The sequence below is a fragment of the Geotrypetes seraphini genome, chromosome 6 (genome assembly GCF_902459505.1).
Source record: "Geotrypetes seraphini chromosome 6, aGeoSer1.1, whole genome shotgun sequence".
In the NCBI taxonomy this organism is placed as follows: domain Eukaryota; kingdom Metazoa; phylum Chordata; class Amphibia; order Gymnophiona; family Dermophiidae; genus Geotrypetes; species Geotrypetes seraphini.
Genome location: NC_047089.1, coordinates 219,328,689 through 219,345,015, shown reverse-complemented (window position 1 = coordinate 219,345,015; position 16,327 = coordinate 219,328,689). Strand labels below are relative to the sequence as shown.

Below are 16,327 nucleotides of genomic sequence, written 5' to 3'. Positions count from 1 at the left end.
TAGAGCTTTGGATTCTTGGCCAGAAATAGCTAAGAAGAAGAAAAACTTTTTTTTTAAAATTGAATCAGGTTGGGCAGAATGGATGGACCATTCGGGTCTTTATCTGCCGTTATCTACTATGTTACTATGAGCCAGTGAAGCAATTTGAGGAGGGGGTAACTTGAGTATAACGACCCTAGCAGAATAGAAGACGTGCAGCAGAATTCTGCACAGACTGAAGGGGAGAGAGATGACTTAGCAGAAGACCTGCGAGAAGCAAGTTGCAGTAATCCAGGTGAGAGGTGACGAGAGCATGGATGAGGGTCATGGCAGCATGTTCAGAGCAGGAAAGACTGGATTTTAGCGATATTGTAGAGAAAGAAACAACAGGATTTGGTCATCTGTTTGATATGCAGAGAGAAGGAAAGAGACAAGTTAAAGATGACCCTGAGTATGCAAACCAACGCAACAGGGAGGATGAGAGCATTATCCACTGAAATAGAGAAAGGAGAAAGTTTAGGAGGAAAGATGAGGAGTCCAGTCTTGGCCATGTTTAATTTTTTGATAGCGGCGAGACATCCAGGTAGCAATGACAAAACATAAGATATAAGAATAACCTTACTGGGTCAGACCAATGGTCCATTTAACCCAGTAGCCCATCTTCACGGTGGCCAATACTAGTACCTGGCAAAAACCCATATAATAGCAGCCAGTGTGTGTGTGGGGGGGGGGGGGGGGGGGGGGTGTTGTTTCATTTTCAATAGTGAGAGACATGCAAGCTGTGCACACTCCAGGGAACCTGCCAGCAACTGAAAACATAATCCTGAAGCACCATCCCCTACTGGCAGAAATGCAATTGGAGGACTCCCAGTCAGCATTTGTTCTGCTATATTACTATTGTTGCTGCTGAAGCTACCAGGCAGATATGCCAATGGCAGTAATAAGGACATGGAGTTACCCAGACATGTCCTCTTTTTAGAAGACTGTCCGGGTGTCCGGATGTCTTTCTAACCTGTAAAAAGTTTGCCTGGGTTTTCGGTTCAGGGTTGTGTCTGGGAGGGCTTCCGAGCATGCGCAGATGTGACACGATGATAATAATAATAATAACAACAACTTTATTCTTCTATACTGCCACAATCGTGCGACTTCTAGGTGGTTCACAATGAAGAGAGCTGGACAATCAGCAAGTTACAATATGCAGATAGTCAGTGAATTTACAGTATGCAGAATCTTAAAAATGCAGCGAATTACAATATACAGTTCGTTTAGAAATTCAGAGGGGCCCTTTTAGAAAAAGTAGCGAATTACAGAATACAATTTGTTAAGAATTTTTAGATGGGGCATATTAGGAAAAAAAGAATTGGAAGTGATGTTTGGAGTAGTTAATGTTTAGGTGATATGTCTGTTGATAATGATGATGGTACATCATCATTATCATAATGGATGCTACATAATTATGTCATAATGATGCTACATAATGATGTCACATGCATCATTATATAGCATCCACGCATGCTCAGAGGCCCTTCCAGACACAGCCACAAGGTTAAGAGGAGGTTTGTGTGGGGGCAAGGCTGGGGTGGAATGTGCCGTTGCTAGGGGCGGGGTCACATGTCTGGGTTTTTACTTCATGAAATCTGGCAACCCAAGGCAGGAGGAAGTTGGAGAGGAGATTCTAGAAGGGAGAGGGTACATAAAAATGAAAGGCTGCATAGGGTGCCTGATATTCATGCAGTGGCCCTGTACTCTAATCCATGTATATATACGGAAGAATAAGTCATTATTTTTGCTGTTTCTCTTATATAACTCTTCATTTAAACTCCAGTCAGTCTGCTGTGTCCTTGTGATTTGTAAATTATTAATTCAAATGAATAAATAGCAATTAAGTAAAGAAAGCAAATGGTCCACTGCACTTTGCACATCTATTTAATCTCTGCAGTGATTGAATATGTGAAAGTGGAGATTTTAGTATGAATAGGAGCAACTCTGGGTGTCACAGTGCAGAGAATGACATGGGGACAAATCCGTGTCCATTGGAATTCAATTTCCCCATCCCGTCCCTGTGTGTTACGTCACTGCTCTGTCCCATTCCTGTAAGCTCTGCCTTAACCATATAAGCCTCAAACACTTATGATTTTAAAGTGTTTGAGGCTTGTGCAAATGAGGACGGAGCTTAGGCATTGGTGGAATGAGGCATTATGACATCACAATCTGAGCTCTAGAATGTTGCTACTTATGATTTTAAAGTGTTTGAGGCTTGTGCAGATGAGGACAGAGCTTAGGCATTGGTGGAATGAGGCATTATGACATCACAATCTGAGCTCTAGAATGTTGCTACTTATGATTTTAAAGTGTTTGAGGCTTGCGCAAATGAGGACAGAGATTGCAGGGATGGGGCAGGGACAGGAAAAGAACTTGCGGGGACAGGACGGGAAAATGAGTTCCTGTGGGGACTGGGAAAAATTTGTCCCCGTGTCATTCTCTATCACAGTGCAGCTGCATACACAAGTGTTACCTGAAGGAAGCAGCACTACATTACAGGGACTCTAGCTCTCTAAGGATGACAGCGAGCTTGCCCATAGAGGCCTCCTTCCCCTATGTCTCCAAGCTAGGGTTGCCAGATTTCCTCTTTAAAAAAGAGGACACCTGGTCCTGCCCCCATTCCACCCCCACCCCCCACCCCGTCCTGCCCTATTCCACCTCCAGCTCTGCCCCGTTCCATCCCCAGCCCCGCCTCTGCATGAACTTCCTGTCTCCTTTCATGACATCACACGAAAGTGCGCGTGCGTATGGCATCCTTCTTTCGATGTCTGTTCATGCGCAGAGGGTCTCCAGACATAGCCCTGAACTTGGAGACTTTCAAAACCTGGACAAACGGCCAGGTTTTGGAAATCCCTCCGGGCACCCAGACAGTCCTCTGATAAGAGGACACGTCCGAGTTTTCCCTGAATGTCTGATAACCCTACTCCAAGTGCAGTCCTCATATTGTGGTGGGACCTGGCAAAGATTTCAAGGATTGGAGTTGCCATTGTCCTGCACCTCCTATACCCTGTTTACCAAAGTCACCAGGTTTTACACAGACCTCTACATATCAAATTGTAACCAGTAAACTATTTTATCATTAGCCCCTAGCATGTATCAAGTTAGGATGTAAACTTGTACAGACATGATGTATGTTAAACCTGTAACCCGTTCTGAGCTCTTTGTGGACAGCGGGCTAGAAAACGAATTAAATAAATAAATACTGTACATGTACTTGTACTGCTAGTATGTGATATGTAGAGGTGGGGGGGGGCAGATCACAGCTTAACACGCTCTGCCTTCACCAGAATGGTTAATAACACCAGGAGAAAAAAGATGGAGCCCTGAAGGTGGAGATATGCTGGGGCCTAGAGGGAATGAATAAGAGCCTTTCCCCCTTTTTTACAAAGCCGCACGGTAACGGCTCCGAAGCCCTATAAGGGATCCTTTTACAAAGGTGCGTTAGGGCCTTAACGCGCGGAATGCTAAAATACCGGGCCCTAGCCGCTACCGCCTCCTCTTGAGCAGGTGGCGCGTGATAACCTGGGGCACGTGCTAAAAACACTGGCGCGCCTTTGTAACAGGAGCCCTAAATCTCTACGGGGTTCGGGGCTGTTACCGCGCGACAGCCGCTAGCGTGGCTTTGTAGAAGAGGGGGTCAGAGTCCCAGATCTGCCTCTGTAAGTACTAGGTTCTAGGATGATAGCACTTACCACAGGAATGTAGCTGTTGGGGAGCCTTTCTAGAGTTTTCCACCTTGCCGACATCCGTCCCAGTCTCCCTCTCTTCTGAAGCAAAGGCCCATCTGACTTCAGTCTGGCATTCTGCCTAGCTGGTTCCTGTACAGAGGCCAGCGAAATTCAAACCTAGAAAATGATCAACTTCAGAAAATAATTCAAAGCAGTAGTTCGTGTGCCTGCAGACTTGTCTGGTTTGGTGGGAATCATCATTGACTCTACACTGTCCTTCAACGACCACCTCAACTCCTTAGTAAAAAAATGCTTTTTCAATCTTCACGTGTTAAGGAAAGTAAGATCCTGCTTCCATCAACAACACTTCGCTGTCCTCGTTCAATCCATTATTCTTTTTACTAAGCCCTTCCTCTTTCCATTGGAGTTCCTTTCTATATTAATTCCTGTAAACCGTGTCGAGCTCTACTTTTGTGGAGATGATGCGGTATACAAACTTAAGGTTTAGTTTAGTTTAGTTTGGAAGAAGGTGACTATGAAAGGAGCAAAGTCATGGTAAATATTAACCTATGTGTCGATGAGAAGAAAGACTAGATAATAATGAGAAATGGGGATTGAGATGGAAAAAGAAGCTTGATGAGGGCTTGTGTGGTTTGTGCAGAGATATCCCACAATACCCTACATCTGAGAAACAGGGATCTGAATGGATGGCATGAAACATTAGCAACCAGGCTATAATGCTAGCCCTGGCCCCTGGAGGTGCATATTATAGGGTATAACCTCTCTTATATAGTACCTGGGACCAATAGTATCCTCTGCTATTTCCTGAATTTGTATCACAGCTCTGCCCCTGAGAAGATATAGACATTCCCTGTGTCTGAGTTCTAATCCTCTGCTCTCAGTCTAATTCTCTGATCTTAAGTGGGTTGTGGTATCTCTCCCCATGCCTTTGTTTTTAATTCCCAGATTTGCCCCTGACCTTGTGGGTCGATATATCTCTCTGTGGCTCAGTTCTAATCCAAAGCTTTCCTCCTGATTCTAGCTCTGCACCAGGATCCTTGGGTGGTCATACAGTTCCTGGCGGTTGAATAACCTAGAAGGTGGTTTATGGCTGAGGCTGTGTTGCTCTTCTTCAGTCCTTTTCTAGCAGAAATACTGTCCCTGAAAATCTAATCTGAGAAATTCTTTTCATTTGGTAGAGCAGACTCTGCCTTGTCTTAGCCCTCTGTGCAGACTCATGGGACACCCATGACTGCACTTTTTCTAACACAGGCGTTTCAGAACATCCCCTTCCCACCCTCCATCTTAACATCAAGACCAAGAGGAGTAAGGGGTGGAAAGGGGAGACAGAGGGGGGGGTGGAGGATGGGAGAGAGGTGAATAATAGAGAAAAAAGGGGTGGAAGCAGAAGGTACAGAAACTGTCTGAGCTTCCAGCAGTGAAAGTGCCCAGACCTGCAGACATAACAGGTTGGTTAGAAACTAACAGAGCTCTGGAATTCAATACTCACAGGAAGGGTTTGTAGCCCTCATGAACCTCTTGAGTTATCCAAGACATAGAAAAGGCCATATTTTATGAAAGAATTCCTTGAATAAAATTCCAAAGAAAAGACTTTCTGCTTACAGTGTTGCTCTTGTCCCCCCCCCCCCCCCCACCTCAAAATATTTGAGAGTAGGCAGTAAACCTTGCTCTGGGAGCATAGTAGCATAGTAAAAGACAGCAGATAAAGACCCGAATGGTCCATCCAGTCTGCCTAACCGTACATGCTCTATAAATTAATAATTTAATTTAAATGGTAATTTTCTTAGATATTTCTGGGATATAAACCCAGAGCTCTGCCCAGCAAGATGTAAGCAAACAGGGAACAAACATTATTACTAATTCTGTATTCAGTGACTCTTTTGGATGTCAGAGGGTTGTCATGTTTGAACATAGTAACTCAATGTAGTACATGACAGCAGATAAATTTTTTTAAAAAATTTTATTATTTATATACCACTTATATCCTAAGTGGTTTACATTCAGGTACTTTATCATATTTCCCTATCTGTTCCGGAGGGCCCAAACTCTATCTAGTGTAACTGGGGCAATGAAGGGATTAAGTGATTTGCCCAGGGTCAAAAGGAGCAGCGAGGGATTTGAACCCACAACCTCAGGGTGCTAAGGCTGTAGTTCTAACCACTGCGCCACACCTGTAAGGTCCATCCCAACTTCCCAATAAAGCAAGTACCGGTAGTTTAATACACGCTGCTCTATGCAACTTACAACCCTATGTGCCCTATTTAAATTGTGACGGTAATTCATATTTACTTTGATTCCATCTTCTATGGAAAAGCGTAATAAGATACCACCAGAGGTATTTTAGAACTGGATTATGGATAAGCTGGAACTAGGGTTACCAGATGTCCGGATTTATCTTTTTTGGAGGACTGTCCAGGTGTCCGGATGAGTTTTCAAAACCTGGCACTCTGTTCAGGGGTGTCAGGTCAAAAGCGTGCCATGACAAAGGCGCACGCAGACAATTGAGTGCAGCGTGGAGGTGCGCGCCGCAGAAAATTACTGTTTTTAGGGCTCCGACGGGGGGGCGTGGGGGGGGAACCTCCACACTTTACTTAATAGAGATCGCGCCGCGTTGTGGGGGCGTTGTGGGGGGTTGTAACCCCCCACATTTTACTGAAAACTTAACTTTTTCCCTGTTTTTAGGGAAAAAGTTAAGTTTACAGTAAAATATGGGGGGTTACAACCCCCCAAACCCCCCACAATGCCGGCGCGATCTCTATTAAGTAAACTGGGGGGGCTCCCAAACAAAACCCCACGTCGGAGCCCCTAAAAACTGTAATTTTCTTCGGCGCGCGCCTCCGTCTTGCGCTCAGTTGTCGGTGCGCGCCTTTGTCTTTCGCAGTGTTGTCTATGAACCCTGTTCAGGTTTTGAAAACCACTGAGCTCGGGGCCGCGTCTGGAGGGGCATCTGCGCATGCGTGGATGTGATGTGATGATGTCACACGCACGTGTGCATGCGGATGATGTCATCACATCGCATCTGCACATGCGCAGATGCCCCTCCAGACGCGGCCCCAAAGAGATGGGGTTTGTGTGGGGCTGGGGTTCGGGGGGGGGGGGTGGCAGGTTTATAGACAGAACAGGGCAGGGCTGTGGGCACAATGGGTGGAGCCAGGGGCAGAATGGGATGGAGTGGGGCTACATTCCAAAAACCTCAAAATTGACGAAAATGAGATAAACCACAATAAATACCAGATTCTCAAAAAGGTTTAGCAACAAAAGCGCTTAATGATGAAGTAAAAGGATCTCAGAAAGATCATTATAATCTCAAAGTGGCTTAGTTGTGGATAAGGGTTTCTTTCATTGATCCTAAAAAAAATGTTCAATTTAATTGAATTGCAACCTCTATTAGCAATTCTTCTTATTAAATTTATTTTTATTTTTATTATAATTTAATTTCCTTCTTAAGTTTTTCTTAAAAGCTTGGTAAATTCACCATTAATTATACAATAACTTATTCTTCAAAAGTCGTTCACCAGAGCACTATTTTCATTCAAAGCACCTGGAACATTTCTATTTTACCTGTCAATGTGTTATTTATTTCAATTCAATTGTGTATGCATTTAATTAAAAAAAATATCACTTATCTTGTGTAGAACATAAATATGCTTGTTCTTATGCCACCAACACACCAACTATGCTTTAACACTTCAATTGTTAAGCATTCTATATTATGATTTTATCCTCTATGTCATGATTTTATTCAACAGGACCCGTTTCGCCCTAAACATCGGGCTTTTTCAAGGTTCACAATCGGCCTACCTTCCCTAAGAGGAGCATACATGTGAGTGATTAGTAGTCACTTCCAAATCCCAATAGGGACAAGCACTGTGGCCTACAGCAAAAACCTGCTCTAGTGCTCTTACACCTCTAAGCCTGCGCGAGCACGACCTACTCTTCCACTCGTAGCAGAGAAACACCATGTCCACACATTCTCATACGCAAATGATATCTTCCTCCTATGCCTAGTCAAGGAATCCTTTGAAGATACCCTCCAATACTTAAGGGGCATTATCGAAGATCTGGGTATAGGGACATAGAAAAACTTCCTCAAACTCGACAAACTACAGGTGTGTTAGTCGTAGGCACATAAAAGAAAAAGAGGATATTTTTCTAAAATTTTAAAAAGCCTACAGAACAAATCCGAAGAAATCCAAAAGAGGACATATGGTAACTCTATAGACATAGGACCCCACTTTTCTTTTTTTTTTTTTAACAAGCATGTGTCCAAGAATGCAGAACAAAATTTGCAAACACTGGCAATGCGGTACAGAGGCAGAACATGCATCAACAAAAGTGCAAGATAAACCACTAAAATACAGGATATTCCAAGAAAGAAAACAGCCCGCCTCTTCTGTGAGCCTCAGAAATTTTGAAAAATGTTCCATCCCACCCCAAGAATATCCCACAGAAAAAAAAACAACAACACATATACCAACCAACACAGAGCAGTCAACCCGTCAGTCAAACCCCTCTCACACTCCCCATTCATACCGACCCTCCCTCCCTGTCCCCCCCCCCCCACGCCGGAGAACCAGAGGTAACTGCAGGAACACCCTCCAAAGAGCCAGGTAAGCCAGCACCTCAGGGTTGGAGGAACATTTATGATAGCAAAGTTCGAAACGTGCCAGCTCAATCATCTGAGTGAGCCAACTGTCCAATGGAATAGACCCCGCCTGAACCCAATAGTGTAAAATCGTACGTTTGACCGTCAACAAAGTCAGGTAAATAAAGCGCCGTTGCCGGTACCGTAAAGCCCTGCTCTTCCAATAGGGTCTGGTCGCCGAGGAGCAGCGTCTTGTAATCCCACTCAACTGAGCGCTGCAGGACTGGCTGCAGTTGCGCAAAAGAAAAGTTCCAGATGGATAGGTCAGGACATTAGGACCCCACTTCTCAATGTGATTAGGGTATTATTAATGTCAACATAAAGTACTTCCTTCCTGGACACAGTAAAAGAGTTTGCTCAGGAGTACCCAAGCTCTCATGGGACTCAAATATCCAGCTCTGTCTAGCAGTAAAGTTTTATTTGGTATAGAAATGAGGGCTAAGAAACAAATCTCATCTAATAATAACAAGTTATTGCTAATTTTAACTGGGGTTGCCAATCAACAGATCACTTACAATTGGAAGAATCGGAACAGACTTAATTATTGTTTTTGGTGGAACTCTGTATGCCATATATATAAAATGGAAAGGACACTAGCTGTCCAAAAAGGAAATTATAACAAATTTCAAGATGTGTGGAGGCCATTAATAGATTATTGTAAAGATTAAAAATATTGTTCCCTGTATAAAAATTTTAAGACATTAAGGGGGGGAGGGGGGTGGGTATTTTTGATTATAATTGAAACAAATCATTTTCATAAATAAGGGAGGGGTAATATTTTATATTATGATGATCAATTATAGGATTTCAAGTGTATTTGAATGCTTAATTGATAAATGTCAATATTGTACTTGATTTAAGATTTGAAATGAATAAAGATTTTAAAAAAAATTAAAAAAAAAATGTCAACATAAAGCACTTCCTTCCTGGACACAGTAAAAGAGTTTGCTCAGAAGTACCCAAGCACTCATGGAACTAGCACCCATGGGAGTCAAATATCCAGCTCTGTGTAGCAGTAAAGAATTAATATATTGGTTGACAAGGGAGGGGGCTGAAAAGGAAAAGAAAGGGACAAGTCAGACTGAAGAGTATCTCTGAGGATGACAGAAAAAGAGTGACCGAGTGAGTGGGAAAGGAGGACAGGTTGAGTGGTTGGGAATGGGATGGATGTGGAAAGGGTTGCATTAGCTGCCCAGGCTATTGGACTGTGGAATGTCCCAACAAAACTTCAGCTAAAACCCCAGGTCCCTAATTTGATTTAACAAATCAAGCCTCTGCTTCAAGGACAAAGCACAAGTTTGGAGCCTCCCCGCTCTGATTACCGCCTTAGCAGGAAGGAACCTTTTCCTTTCAATCTTGATGTGGTTTTTTTTTTTTTTTAAGTCTAACAAATTTGGTACAGGCTACTGAAATCCCCTTTAATTACTCTGACACCTCCAGTTAATCAGAGCAAGCTAAATCCTCAAAGCCGGAGTTCTGTCTGCCTCCCCTCCCCGGTCTTTTCATACCTTGCTGTCACAGGGAAGAATAGGGTCAGACAATCCCTTTCAGATGGGCCCCCAACTACCCAGCCCCCTCCCCCTCAGCTCTTTTACTCCTAAACTGCAGGAGATAAAAGGTTTCAGGTGAGTTCCTTTCAGCTTCCCTAGGGGATTGCAGCCAATTTCTTCAGTGAAGCAAGCAGAAAATTGGGGCACAGAGCAAGATGAAAAGCTTTACACCTTGGTGCCAGCTGCCCTGTCCTTCCCTCCTCATTTTTTAATCAGCCAGGAACCTTCGGTGGTCTTTCATCTCCCAAGAACTCCCATACTGCTGTTGCAGGAACCAGGTAATCAGGGCTGCACTGAGATTTCCAGTCAGACTAACCCCCATCTAAGGCCTTACCAGCTACAGTTTGTTGCTTTCTGAAGCTGCAGGAATTATAGGAGTAAAAAAGGGCAGCTGCAGAAGCAACCACAGAGGAGAGATACTCCCGCCCATAGTAGGGTTCAGCTGCTGTAAAACCCACTGGGCTGAAGAAGGCCGGAGAATTTTCTGAAGGCCTCAGATATGCTGAGGAAAGTTAGTGGAAGATAAGAACCACACTGATTGGCTGTCAACAGCGAGGAAAATTTTAAGTCTCCAATCCCAGAGAGTTAATTCATGATTCCATAGGATTTTGTCAGAACTACAGTACCTCTGGGCAGGAGCACAGATGAAGTGGCTAGGCCCAAGGCAGGGTGGAACAGTTCAGGCATGGTTTAAGCACTGGGGTCTCTATGCAGAAAGCTATGCATTGACGGTTGAATGCATAACTTCTACTATGAGATTAACAAGAAAATATTCGATGGAGATGCAGTAAGCTAATGAGATGGAACTTCAAAGCACGCAGAATTTTAACAGGAAAGCCTGCGCACAAAGCAGTGTTGCCAGATACCTTTGTATAATTCCCCCCAATTACATTACATTAGGGATTTCTATTCCTCCATTACCTTGCAGTTCAAGGCGGATTACAAAAGAATTATCCAAGATGTATTACAAAAACAACTTACAAAAAAAAAAAAAAAAATTGGTCATTTTCAAAAAGAGTAAGAAATGGGTAAGGTTATTTGTTTGGGGTAGTTGGCTTTAGTGAGAGGTGGAGTTTGAGACTTGCGGTATTATTTCTTTTTTCAGAGTTTTCTTGAAGAGTATGGTCTTTATTTCTTTTCTAAAAGTCTTGTGGTCGAGGGATGCCGTCAGTAGATTGGCGATTTGGTGGTCTAGTTTGGCTGCTTGAGTGGCCAGGAGGCCATCGTATAGTTTTTTCCGTTTGACCTCCTTAATTAGGGGATATGAGAATGGGGTGTGAGTTTTCCTATGTCTGGTTGTGGTGTTGTGGATGAGGCGGTTATTACCTTGAAAAAGCAGCCCAAAAAGCCTAGATTCCGCGAGTACTTTTCAGACTGAACAAAAAAAGTGGAAACTCGCTGGACTAAGTGTATAACCCTTGATGGAGACTGCCCCAACTTTGTTGGATGGGCTGAGAACTTTACAGCACAACACAAATATTTTCAGGGTTATACTGTACATAAGAACATAAGCATTGCCGCTGCTGGGTCAGACCAGTGGTCCATCATGCCCAGCAGTCCGCTCACGTGGCGGCCCTCTGGTCAAAGACCAGTGCCCTAACTGAGACTAGCCCTATCAGTGTAAGTTTTTGTTCAGCAGGAACTTGTCTAACTTTGTCTTGAATCCCTAGAGGGTGTTTTCCCCTATGACAGACTCCAGAAGAGCGTTCCAGTTTTCTACCATTCTCTGGATGAAGAAGAACTTCCTTACGTTTGTACGGAATCTATCCCCTTTCAACTTTAGAGAGTGCCCTCTCGTTCTCCCTACCTTGGAGAGGGTGAACAACCTGTCCTTATCTACTAAGTCTATCCTCTTCAGTACCTTGAATGTTTTGATTATGTCCCCTCTCAATCTCCTCTGTTCGAGGGAGAAGAGGCCCAGTTTCTCTAATCTTTCGCTGTACGGCAGTTCCTCCAACCCCTTAACCATCTTAGTCGCTCTTTTCTGGACCCTTTCGAGTACATATAGAGAACAGAGGAGGGGGTGTACACAGTCTCCAGGTGAGGGCACACCATGGCCCAGTACAGCAGCATGATAACCTTTTCCAATCTGTTCATGATCCCCTTCTTTATCATTCCTAGCATTTTCAAAACAAACGGAAAACATCCAAGACCCCACCACCACCACCACCACAATGAAGAGAAACAATTCTGGTGAATCTGGAGAAACAGCAGCTAGAACAGTGTGAGCACTTTTGCACTTGTGGACTTACAAGCTCAGTTTGAAAGAGAAACTGCACATATACAAAAAAAAAAATAACACCTTGAACACTTAGTACTTGCCTTAACTAGAGTAAAAGGGTTGTATTTGCAAATCAAATCTGGTGTATGCTGCCTCTCCTCTTCCTGAGCCCTGGAATGTCTCTTTTTTCCCTCTATGCTTAAATCTAGCCGTCTTGTAGGGAGTGCGGAGGAAGCAATTTTACCTCCTAGGGTTTAGCTGGAATTTTTCTCCTTATGCCAAAGAACTACTGGACAACAAACTTCAGGTAGAGGAGAATGTGAGACAGAGAGAGAAATGACCAACAGAAATGTGATGTACAAGGCCAGGCTCTGATTATGATTGGCTGTGGGGAGAGGGTGGACAAGGGCCATCATTGGTGGGATACTGAACATATGGTCTGCACTAAGTGCTGATTTGCTAAATGCCGCGACGACTTGAGAATACCATGCCATGATGCAGCCCAAATTACAGCCCAAAAATCTAAAACCAGCCCCAAAAAACACAACCCCTAGCTACTTAAAATTTCCCGCAACCAGTGTTCCAAAGCAGCCCAACTGGGCGAGAAAACCGCAGACCTGGCAACTATGGCACAAAGGTTCTGTGGTAAAGGCGGCTTCACTGTGCGCAGGTCCAATAAAAACAAAATTTCCAGCACACATCTTCGCATGAACCAGAATGTTGTTCTCTGAAAAAAAATATTAGCGTCACAAAAATTTCTTGCACACAAAATGCTTGTGATGCTAATATTTAGCGCAAAGCAACATTTTAATTCATGCACAGATGAAAGTGTGCTGACACTTTCTTTGCACATGTATACTGTTAGCTCCCATTCTGTCTTAAAGTTGTGGGCACTTGTTATGATTGCAGAACAAAATTAAAAAAATTGCATTAAATCTTCTGAACACTTCTATGCTGTCCTGGACTTGACAGTAAATTTCTTATTTTAAAATCTCATGTTTTCTATTGTGAATTGCAGCAGAATATCATATTCTGTTAAAAAAAAAAAAAAAAAAAGGTATTTCCTTAGATTACTCATGAGCCTATCATCTCTTAACTTCATCCTATGCCCTCTCATTCCGGCGCTTCCTTTCAAATGAAAGAGACTTGCCTCATGTACATTTATGCCTCATAGGTACTTAAATGTTTCCATCATATCTCCCCTCTCTCGCCTTTCCTCCAAAGTATACATATTGAGATCATGATAGGTGGCAAAGGGCCAGATTCACTAAGCAAACCGATTGTGTACCGCAAAGTTCAGATGTGGATTAGGAATTGGTTATCAGATAGAAAACAGAGGGTAGGGGTTAAATGGCAATTTTTCTCAATGGAGGAGAGTAAATAGTGGCATGCCGCAGGGATCTGTACTGGGACTGGTGCTATTTAACTTATTTATAAATGATCTTGAAATTGGAACGACGATTGAGGTGATTAAATTTGCGGATGACACTAAACTGTTCAAAGTTGTTAAAACGCATGCAGATTGTGAAAAATTGCAGGCAGACCTTAGGAAATTAGAAGACTGGGCGTCCAAGTGGCAGATGAAATTTAATGTGGACAAATGCAAAGTGATGCACATTGGGAAGAATAGCCCAAATCATAGTTACCAGATGTGTCCACCTTGGGGGTTAGTGGCCAGGAAAAAGATCTGGGTGTCATTGTAGATGATACAAGGGATCAGGCAATACTGGACCTGATACTTACCAATGGAGAAAGTGTCACAGAGGTCTCGGTGGGCGACACATTGGCCTCCAGTGACCACAACATGGTATGGTTCAATATCAGGAAAGGTTTCACTAAATCTACTACACTAACCAATGTCCTCAAATTCAAGGACACAAATTTCAAAGAAATGGGAGACTTCGTTCACCAGGCGCTACAAAGCCAAGAAGAAACCAATAACGTGGAAGACATGTGGTCGACTTTGAAAGCAACCATACAAGAAGCAACAAACCGCTATGTAAAATCAGTAAGTAAACGGCGAAGGAACAATAAGCCACAGTGGTTTACTGCGGAGATCTCAGACCTGATCAAGGAGAAGAAAAAAGCATTCATCTCTTACAAACAATCAGGGAAGCAGGACTCTAGAGCAGACTACCTGGCCAAATCAAAAGCCGTCAAAACAGCAGTCAGGGAGGCTAAATTCCTCATGGAGGAGTCTCTAGCAAAGAACATCCAGAAGGGAGATAAATCCTTCTTCAGGTATATCAGTGATAGAAGAAAAAACTCAGGCGGGATTGTACGTCTTAGGAAACCAGACGGAGACTATGTGGAAAAGGATTTGGAAAAAGCCCAACTATTAAATGAATACTTCTGCTCAGTCTTCACCCGAGAAGCGCCAGGGCTCGACCCTCAGCTACAGACAAGGGTTGGCTCAGTTGACCCGTTTAGTAACTTTGAGTTTACGCCCAGCAGTGTCTACGGTGAGCTGTCAAAGCTCAAGGTTAACAAAGCAATGGGGCCGGACAACCTGCACCCCAGGGTGCTTAGGGAGCTGAGTGATGTCTTGGCAGAGCCACTGTCCGCGCTCTTCAACCTCTCCCTTAGTACAGGCAGCGTCCCATTGGACTGGAGGACGGCTAACGTCATTCCACTCCACAAGAAAGGCTCAAAGATGGAGACAGCAAACTACAAACCAGTGAGTCTAACATCGATAGTGAGCAAACTAATGGAAACTCTAATCAAACACCAATTAGATAAGATCCTGGATGAGGAGAATCTACGGGATCCCCGACAACATGGATTTACTAAGGGGAGATCCTGCCAATCCAACCTGATCAGCTTCTTTGACTGGGTAACGGGGAAGCTGGATATTGGGGAGTCCCTGGACATCGTGTACCTGGACTTTAGCAAAGCATTCGATAGCGTACCACACCGCAGGTTACTGAGCAAGATGAGTTCTATAGGATTAGGTAACACATTGACAAAATGGGTTGGGAGCTGGCTTGGAGGTAGGCTCCAAAGGGTGGTGGTGAACGGCACCCCCTCCGAAATGACAGAGGTGATTAGTGGAGTACCACAGGGCTCAGTCTTGGGCCCAATCCTATTCAACATCTTTATAAGAGACTTGGCAGAAGGGCTTCGAGGTAAAATAACATTATTCGCCGATGACGCCAAACTGAGTAATGTAGTGGGCAAATGCACAACAGACGAAGATTCAGTGCCCGACAACATGATGCACGACCTACTCCTACTGGAGCGATGGTCTAGGACATGGCAACTCAACTTCAATGCCAAAAAATGCAAAGTTATTCACCTGGGCAGCCAGAATCCATGCAAGTCTTATACCCTTAATGGCGAGATCCTAGCAAAAACGGTAGCAGAACGAGACTTGGGGGTAATCGTCAGTGAGGACATGAAGTCTGCCAATCAAGTGGAGCAGGCTTCGTCCAAGGCAAGACAAATCATGGGCTGCATACGAAGGGGTTTCGTCAGTCGTAAGGCGGAAGTCATTTTGCCATTGTATAGATCCATGGTGAGGCCCCACCTGGAATACTGTGTGCAATTCTGGAGGCCGCATTATCGCAAGGATGTGCTGAGACTGGAGTCGGTGCAAAGAATGGCCACCCGGATGGTCTCGGGACTCAAGGATCTACCATACGAAAAACGGCTTGACAAATTACAGCTATACTCGCTCGAGGAGCGCAGAGAGAGGGGGGACATGATCGAGACGTTCAAGTATCTTACGGGCCGCATCGAGGCGGAGGAAGATATCTTCTTTTTCAAGGGTCCCACGACAACAAGAGGGCATCCGTTGAAAATCAGGGGCGGGAAACTACGAGGTGACACCAGGAAATTCTTTTTCACTGAAAGAGTGGTTGATCGCTGGAATAGTCTTCCACTACAGGTGATTGAGGCCAGCAGCGTGCCTGATTTTAAGGCCAAATGGGATCGGCACATGGGATCTATTCACAGGGCAAAGGTAGGGGAGGGACATTAAGGTGGGCAGACTAGATGGGCCGTGGGCCCTTATCTGCCGTCTATTTCTATGTTTCTATGTTTCTATACGATGAAACCTTCCACCCAATCTAATCTAATCTGCTATTTGTGCGTCACGCACTACCTGTGTAGGCTCAAGGCGACTTACAGAGAATAAAAGGGAATGCATTAGGGCAGGGCAGGGTCATGGAGGTTGGTTGGAAAGTTAGCGGGAAAGATATAG

The 16,327-nt window shown here is 44.1% G+C and overlaps 1 protein-coding gene across 2 annotated transcripts in view; it reads right to left on the bottom strand.

Annotated features, from left to right (window-relative positions):
• Positions 1-3,800, bottom strand: part of DMTN (dematin actin binding protein) — a 131,127-nt gene extending 127,327 nt beyond the window's left edge. Inside the window, exon 1 of one of the 2 annotated variants that reach the window (XM_033948317.1) lies at positions 3,714-3,800. The gene's annotated coding sequence lies outside the window, so the exon portion shown is untranslated. The remainder of the gene's footprint in view (positions 1-3,713) is intronic. The other variant, XM_033948326.1, reaches the window with a different exon arrangement.
• Positions 3,801-16,327: the final 12,527 nt, after the last annotated feature.